Source organism: Panthera leo, chromosome C2 (assembly GCF_018350215.1).
Source record: "Panthera leo isolate Ple1 chromosome C2, P.leo_Ple1_pat1.1, whole genome shotgun sequence".
NCBI lineage: Eukaryota > Metazoa > Chordata > Mammalia > Carnivora > Felidae > Panthera > Panthera leo.
Window position 1 is genome coordinate 50,710,964 of NC_056687.1, and position 8,676 is coordinate 50,719,639.

At 35.9% G+C, this 8,676-nt stretch overlaps 1 pseudogene; it reads right to left on the reverse strand.

Moving 5' to 3' along the window:
- Positions 1–1,064: 1,064 nt before the first annotated feature.
- LOC122229261 lies at positions 1,065–2,580 on the reverse strand (annotated as a pseudogene).
- Between the last annotated feature and the right edge of the window lie 6,096 nt (positions 2,581–8,676).

Consider the following 8,676-nt stretch of genomic DNA (forward strand, 5'->3'; position numbering starts at 1 on the left):
AACAGAGAAATGGTACATCTTTTTCTTTCAATTTGCATACTGTGGAAAAACAAGAGTATACATACATACATATATATATATATATATATATATATATATATATATATATATTTACAAAGTTTAATGAATAGAAACTAGCAGGCTGACAGTTTGTAAGTGAGAAATTATCCTATAAAAATAATAAGAATCCATTTAGCATCAGTCACTTGCATAACTAAGTATTATTCTGATTAATAAAATTTGCTGCCATTAGGCTTCTGGCATATACTTATACCATTACTGAATTTGTAGTATTGCTTCCCACCTTCGTTCTCCTTCATAATTACTAACAGAAAACTGCTACAGAGCAGGGGTAAGTATTTGCAAAAGCAAACAAAAAAATCCCCAGCTTATTATAACCATGACTGTATATGACAGAATTTCTTCCCAAGAAATGGTCTTTCAAATCATCAAGAAATCACCAGAATGGAATTTGCCAAGGTACTATGCCTGTGTCCAAGAAGAGATCCATTTATTTATATCCAACAGAGGAGCTAAAAATCAAACTTAATATTTAGTTTGGGGTAGGTTGGGCAATCTAGCCATTTGAAAAATGACTTTAAAATAATGGCCACTAAAAACAGGTTCACTAAATTTATTTTAAAAATCATAAAACAAAAGAGTATTACATTCTGCGCAAGGCTCTAGGTATATATGCCAGGGACATGTGGATTATCATACTTTTCCTCTCTGTCCCACATCCCAAAATGTTATGGTGACCACAAAGCAAAGTTTTCACAATAATCATATGGGAAATAATTTTTTTCTTGTTTTTAGATTAAATCACCAACAATGAACAAAAACTAACACTCATTCACTCTGCTGATGTTTCAAAATTTCAATGTTAATTTTAACATGCCATTCCCTGCCCATTTGTAAGGAACTAAAACATTACATCTGGTAAGCAGCAAAGATTTCACTACACCTCAAATGCAGAACACCTATGATCAGAGGAATGTTGGCTTTTTAAACAGAAGCAGATTAAAAACAAACAAACAAACAAAAAAACAAGATGCAAGACTCCTTCAGTTCTTCACTAGTCTTAGAAAAACTTTACAGAATTCTGTTACAGTTTTCTGCAGCAAATATTATGCATTCTGTACCTGGTCCTGTGTTCCTGTAATGGTAATGATCAGATCTTCAGACCCTTCTAAAGGTTTGTCAATTTTTACTGAAGTTCCTGACTCATGACGGATTTGTTTAATCTGCTGACCACCTTTGCCAATAATAGATCCAGCCAAATCTTTGGGAATAGTTACTTGTGTAGTCCATCAAGATCACCATATGAGCCATGACCCCCTGCATAGGAATAATCATATCCAGAGCCATCCTGTCGTTCATAAGCCATCTGACATTTGGATGGGCTCCATGTATCTATTGGAGAGTCCCAAATTTCATGAAAACCAACCATGCCATATTAGTGGTCTCTGGGGCTTCTTCTGTCATAGCCCCTTAGATCTCCTCCTCTAGGTGGTGGTGGTGGAGGAAGATTCTGAGCCCTGCTACCACCCCAGCCACCTCATCTAGGAGGAGGTGGGGGAGGTCCTAGACAAAGGGTCATATCATGATAATCTCTTCTAGATGGAGGCATAGGATGCCCACCCCACCAGGAAGCACTGTGTCAAAACTGGCCCCACATGGGAAATCCCACAGGATGTCCATGGCGGTCATAAAACATCATCATAAAACCACCATAATTGTAAGTTTCATCATAAAAATTGGGATCATAAGTCTGTGCACATCCTTTGATGGGAGACTCCAAAGTAAGATCAAGGATGATCTTGATGCACTCGACAACCCTATCAGGTTTTCCTCTAATAAGAATGACTCTATGAGGAATGAGGACAGCATTCCAGGAAAAACGTGAATATTGTCTGTATGTTCTCCTGAAGTTCTTTGATTTTATCACCTTTGACCCCAATAATTCCCCCCGCAGACTCTGATGAATCAACAGTTCCAAATCGCAAAGTCACTTCCTTTATAGTGTGGGTAATTTAAGCATTCTACAGCATCAGATTCAGGTGGGAGCTGGATGGTTGCAGTGGGTGATGGCACCTGCAGGCCCTTTTCCAAGGTAGAGATGATTTTCTTCAGAATTTCTCCAATTGTTTCAATATCAGCACTGATACTCAATATGTTCTCTAAGTCACTGCTATCTGTGACTGAAACACTGACATTGTAGTCTGTACGGGGAGTAAGTGAGTGAGTGATTATTTATTTATTTATTTATTTATTTATTTATTGGGGGGGGGGGGGAGAGAGAGAGAGAGAGAGAGAGAGAGAGAGAATCTTAAGCAGACTTCAGGCCCAGTGCAGTGCCTGACATGGGGCAAGATTCCATCATCAGGAGATCATGACCTGAGCCCAAATCAAGAGTCAGATGCTTACCCGACGGAGGCACTCAGGAGCCCATTGAGCCTTCTTAATATTCTTGTTTCCTTTTCCAATCACTGCTCCAGCATTCTTGCTCTGAAGCAGAATGCATAATTCAACCATCTCCTCAGTATTTCTAGACTTTAATAGCTTGTTCCTCTTCCACATCTCCTGCAGGGGAGCCTGTGCTCATTTTCTGTCTAGCTGTGACTGGCTGAGTGCTGCAAGGCAGCACAGGGACGATGGCTTCACCAGGTATGGCAGCATGAGGATGTCAGTTGGTCCTGCCCAGAACACTTCAGTTCTGCTCCACAAGGATATATAATACCTGACTGGTGTGTTCATTTAACCCAAGATAATGGAAACTGAACAGCCAAAGGAAACCTTCCCCAATACCTTGATTTAATTTAAATAAGTCAAATTTTTTCATTCCTACAATCAATTAGTTTCAGCAGATTTGTCTTTCTTTCAAATTTTAAGTTCTGACTTAATTGATTTTTGTAGTTGTTGTTTTCTATTCTTCAAATAAGAAATTGCATTGATGCGGGGCACCAGGGTGGCTCAGTCAGTTGAGCGTCTGACTTTGGCTCAGGTCATGATCCCCCAGTTTGTGGGGTTTGAGCCCCGCATCAGGCTCTGTGCTGACAGCTCACAGCCTGGAGCCTTATTCAGATTCTGTGTCTCCTCCTCCTCTCTCTGCCCCTCCCCTGCTCGTGCTCTGTCTCTCTCTGTCTCTTAATAATAATAAATAAACATTAAAAAAAATTAAAAAAAAAGAAATTGCATTGATGGAACAATTCAGAACATTTATTTTTTTATTCCCTCATTTCCCTCTTTTAACTGATGTTATTAAATAATTACTCAAATTCTAACAAAAATCCATAACATTTCCACTTAATATTCCATTCAGAAATACTTAATTTCTAGCATGTATTTTATTAATTTTAACATAAAATACTTATCTATTTGGTATTACGGCCTTTAAAAAGGGACATGAGATCAAATTACATGATAGAAGTAACAATTCTAATTATCCACACTAACTATAGTCTAGGTACTTTTCAAAACACAATATTAAATTAAAAAGCTATTTTAATTTAAGATATACAAAAAAATCTAAATTCTAACTGCTTGAGTTTAACAAATAACTTTTTTTAAAGGTTATATAGACAAAGAATTCTCATTCCCTGCTGTCAATCCTTTCGTGTAAGAAAGTAAATAGACAAAAGGTAAAAATCTTATTGTTGCCATCCCAATTTGCTTCACAGAGTTCACTTATCTGGCATTAAGGGAGTTACACAAATTAAGCATGATTGTGGTATGTTAGTCTTATAATTAGTACTTTCTAAATCTATTCGCAAGAGGCAACCACCTAGTGTTCTTAGTCACATCTGATCTACAAAGCAAGAAATTTGCATGTGGTAAATGGCAGTACTTTTGAAAAAGCAGTTAATCATTAAAGGGGAAAAAGCCTCTTGGCATTTATTGTTCACAGCACAAGAGAAAGGTATTAATATGGCTGTAATTTTCAATTCCAAAAGAATTTTTTCACAGTTGAACATAGATTAGTACCCAAATTCCATTAAGAGTTTCTATAATTTTCTGCTAGAGACTGGAGCTGTTATTATACAAACTGATGAAATTTTTGTGCGGAAAATACAGGTCAGGTAACATTTTGAGGTACAAAGAGGCAATCAGTAATTTAAAACTACTGCTTTGTTATATTGCAGAAAAAGAAGAGTACTTTTATGCTGATACCTGGTTACTAAATGAAAAGTTCACTGCCAGGTTGCCTGTAGTTCTCTCTGCCTCTAGTTACCTAAGAAGAAATGGTCATCATGGATGACCTTACTCTTTGTGAGGAAGGGAAAGGCCATATAGCAGCCTAGGCAGTAATCCCTGTGTCAATGCAGGAATCAAAACAAATTGAGAACTTGTCATCAGCCTAGCTATTACCCAAGAGTAACACCAAGAACATCAAACAATCTATATTAAAGCAGCTAAAGTAATTGTTGGCCCACTGACTTGTAAAATTAAAGTGGTAAAGGACAGAAGCATGAAAATACACAGTGACTGGAAGGAGATGTAAACATTTCTGTAACAGTAAGTGATGTCTTGAGACAAAATTTAATCTGATTATTTTTCACTTTCCCAAATTTCAGAGTTTGGGTCATTTTCTATTATTTTGTTATTAGGTTCCCCCCACCATTTTCTTTTTCTTTCCTTTTATTTTCCTGCCCTACCTCCTTCTTTTCTAACTTCTTCTTTATTTCCAATTCCTTTCCTCACTCAAATTTCTACATTTCTTGGGGCACCTGGGTGGCTCAGTTGGTTGAACGTCTGGCTCTTGGTTTTGGCTCAGGTCATGATCTCACGGTTTGTAGGTTCAAGCCCCACATCGGGATCCATGCTGATGGTGCAGAGCCTGCTTGGGATTCTCTCTCTCTCCCTCTCCTTCAGCCCCCCACCCCCAAAATAAATAAACTTAAAAAAAACACTCTATATTCTTCACTAAGTAACATCAGTGGGTGGTTTTTAAGATATGCTACTTTGTGATTCTGACTTATTATAAAAATCAAGGACAGTTAAATAAATATTGACCCTAAGTGAATAATATATATATCAAGCACAGGATGGACACGGAGAAAGAAAATGGTGAAGCAGATTTATAAGCCACCTGGTTGTTAGAGACTCTAATGTTTCTTAAAAATAACTACCTAAAATCAATGTGCCCTTCTTCCTCTAAAAAACTTTCCGTGAAAATGTTTCAAAATCTTATTCAAATGTAAGAAGTAACATAAATTCATGGTTTTGTCATTAATATTATTATTAATATGCCCCTTCTTTATAGCTAGATGTGTGTTTTTCTCTTTTAACCATGCTTCATTTACACATTTTTCTACACCATAATTTCAGCCAATTTGTAAATAAGGACAATAGAAAGTAGTGTATGTCTTCTTTCCTATTATCATTGCAACTATTCAAAAAAAAAAAAAAAGGAAGAAAGAAAATTACAAACTCAGAAAAAAATGAGTATTATAAAGAGCCCTGGGCTTAGGTGTAAAAGTGAAATGTTTAATGAGTTTTGTATTTTTGAACAAGATACTTGTTCTTTGCAACCTTTAATTTTATTTGTAAAATAGGGATGATAGCTAAGTCACACTGCTATTGTGTGGGTTACACATGATGACTTTTAAACTATTCTACACATATAGAATGAGCTGAATAAATAGCCACAAAATATTAACCTATCAATAATATTTTTCATTTTATAACTACATACAGACTTATAGCTATTCAATGTATTTTTTAGATAATTTCCCATGAACCTTTTGGTTATGTTATTGGATGGTTGATATCCAACAATTTCAAGTATATTTTCCAAGCACTGAATACACATTTACTTTCAAAGTCAGTTAGTAAATACAGATTTTTCAATATTATAAAGCACACACACACATACAATGTAAGTTTTGAAGAAAAGTATTACTCTATGTTTCTTAAAAATACATCAAGTCAAAGAGTGGTTAAACAAAATGTACTATAATAAAGGTAAGTTCAAGCTGGTTAAGAAATCTAGATATTTTTACATCATCAAAAGAAAAGTATGTTTGAATTTCTTTTTATAGTAGGAATTATCACCTTGTTTGTTATTTTTCTTTATACTACAGGCTGCCGTGCCTGGCACACATTGATTCTTTTTCTGTAGTGGCACCTCGTTTCACTATAAATAACTAATTTTCAAGAAGAAATATTTTTCTATAATATATTTGGATTATCTTTTTGAGTCTCTAAAATAATTTCAAATGGTTTACTGGCTAAAATGAAAATTGCATGCAAGTGTTTAACCTTTTAAAATCTGGATCTTATTGGAACTGAAAAATAAAAAGTGTAATAAATTACATAGAAATAGTAGAAAAGCTGGCATCTGTTCTTGAAACTAAGAAAGAATGGCAGTTTTTGATAGATACTTAAAAAAAACACAATAGTACCAATGTATTAAACTATCATCAGATTAAAGAAAGGGCTAAGCAGAATTTTAACTTACTATGATAAACAGAATGGATGTTTTTCTTTTTTTATTTTTTTAACATTTATTTATTTTTGAGACAGAGAGAGACAGAGCATGAACGGGGGAGGGGCAGAGAGAGGGAGACACAGAATCTAAAACAGGCCTCAGGCTCCGAGCTGTCACCACAGAGCCCGACGCGGGGCTCGAACTCACAGACCGCGAGATCATGACCTGAGCCGAAGTCGGCCGCCCAACCGACTGAGCCACCCAGGCGCCCCCAGAATGGATGTTATATGGGGAGGTAAGCAAACAATATGATAGAAGAAACTCACTAACATTCTCAATTAGGGAAAAGCCATGGGTTGCATATAGGGAAGGCAGGTTTTACCAACTATGTTACCCCAGAGTGTCTTTCTTTCTTTCCTTCTTTCTTTCTTTCTTTTTCTTTCTTTCTTTCTTTCTTTCTTTCTTTCTTTCTTTCTTTCTTTCTTTCTTTCTTTCTTTTTCTTTCTTTCTTTCTTTCTTCTTTCTTCTTTTCTTTTCTTTCTTTCTTTCTTTCTTTCTTTCTTCCTTTCCTTCCTTCCTTCCTTCCTTCCTTCCTTCCTTCCTTCCTTTCTATCTGGTATATTTTAACTAGTCACTTTTAAGTGCTCAATAGCCACAAGTGGTCTGTGGGTACTAAATTGGACAGCACAAGTATAAAGTGATGTTAGCAACAAGGCTCAACTCTGGGTGAGTCGTGGACTCTCTGGCGTGTTTCGAAAGAGAAAGAAAGAAAGAAAGAAAGAAAGAAAGAAAGAAAGAAAGAAAGAAAGGAAGGAAGGAAGGAAGGAAGGAAGGAAGAAAGAAAGAAAGAAAGAAAGAAAGAAAGAAAGAAAGAAAAAAAAGAAACAGTGTATAAATGAATTTAAGGTATCCCATTAATAATTTTTATAGGAATGGGGAACCTGGGCAGTTCAGTTGGTTAAGTGTCTGACTTTGATTCAGGTCATGATCTCACGGCCTGCGGGTTCGAGCCCCACATCAGGCTGTGTGCTGACAGCTCGCAACCTGGAGCCCACTTCAGATTCTGTGTCTCCCTCTCTCTCTGCCCCTCCCCCACTCATTCTCTCTCTCTCTCTCTCTCTCTCTCTCTTTCTCTCAAAACTGAATAAACATTAAAAATTTTTTAAAGATTTTTATATGGATTACATTTTGAAATAATAACATTTTGGTTATATTAAGTTAGGGAAAATATATCATTAAAATAATTTCATTGGTTTCTTCTTACTTTTTTAAAAGTAACTACTAGACAACTTAAAATTACAGGGGTGGCTCTCTCTTAGTGTTCACATTATGCTCCTGCTGGGCAGTGCTTCTCTAAGAAAACAAAAAGACATAATGTCATGATTTTAATTAGCTTGTCACAGGAAAACAATGTCACGCAGAAAGCGGGAAGTGAGGACATGGTATCCAAGACAGTGTCAAAAACGTACTAATGATGCAGAAAACAGACTAGCATGGGATGCTGGCAAAGTAATATTGTTATATGTGAGTTTCAAACCTTACACGGGTGTTAAAGATTCAGGACAGAAAACAACAGAATTTCTGAGAGATTTAATCTCAATTTCTACTACCATATGAGTATATAACTCCCTATGTAAGTATGATAAAACAGCGTAATCATGAAACATATGAAAATATACAGTGATTAAAAAGAGGAAAATATGGGGAAGGACCAAATCAAATGTCCTCTTATGAAATAAAATCCCTGCATTAAGTAACAAGGAGATTCAGTAGAACTCTGCATCTTATAGCTAGAAAATTCAGAGGCAAAGACAAAAAATCGACCAGGATAGATTGTATCAAGACAAAAATATTAAAAACTAGTATGCTAAGTACAATTGGAGGCAGGGATGAATTTATCAAGGAGCTAATAACACCTCAGCTTCAAGGATCCTCTATTGCCAAGGTTCTTTTCTAGGCTTTGAGAAATGTTTTGTAATTTTGTATTTGTGTCTTTATACTCACTTATATGTTAATTCCTTTCCTTAAAGCAGATCTCCAATTGTATAAATTTCAGGTTCCATAAAGTCTGTATCAGCTCCTGGTACCTTAAGGAACTGATAGTACACTGCAATAACTCATCCATATTCACTCACAAATAGTCATAAAACACCTGATTTGTGCCTGGCATTCTTGGCAAAGGTGGTGATCCCGTATATTGCTGGCCTTGCCCTAATGAAGCATACTTTCCATTTACATAAAGTAGA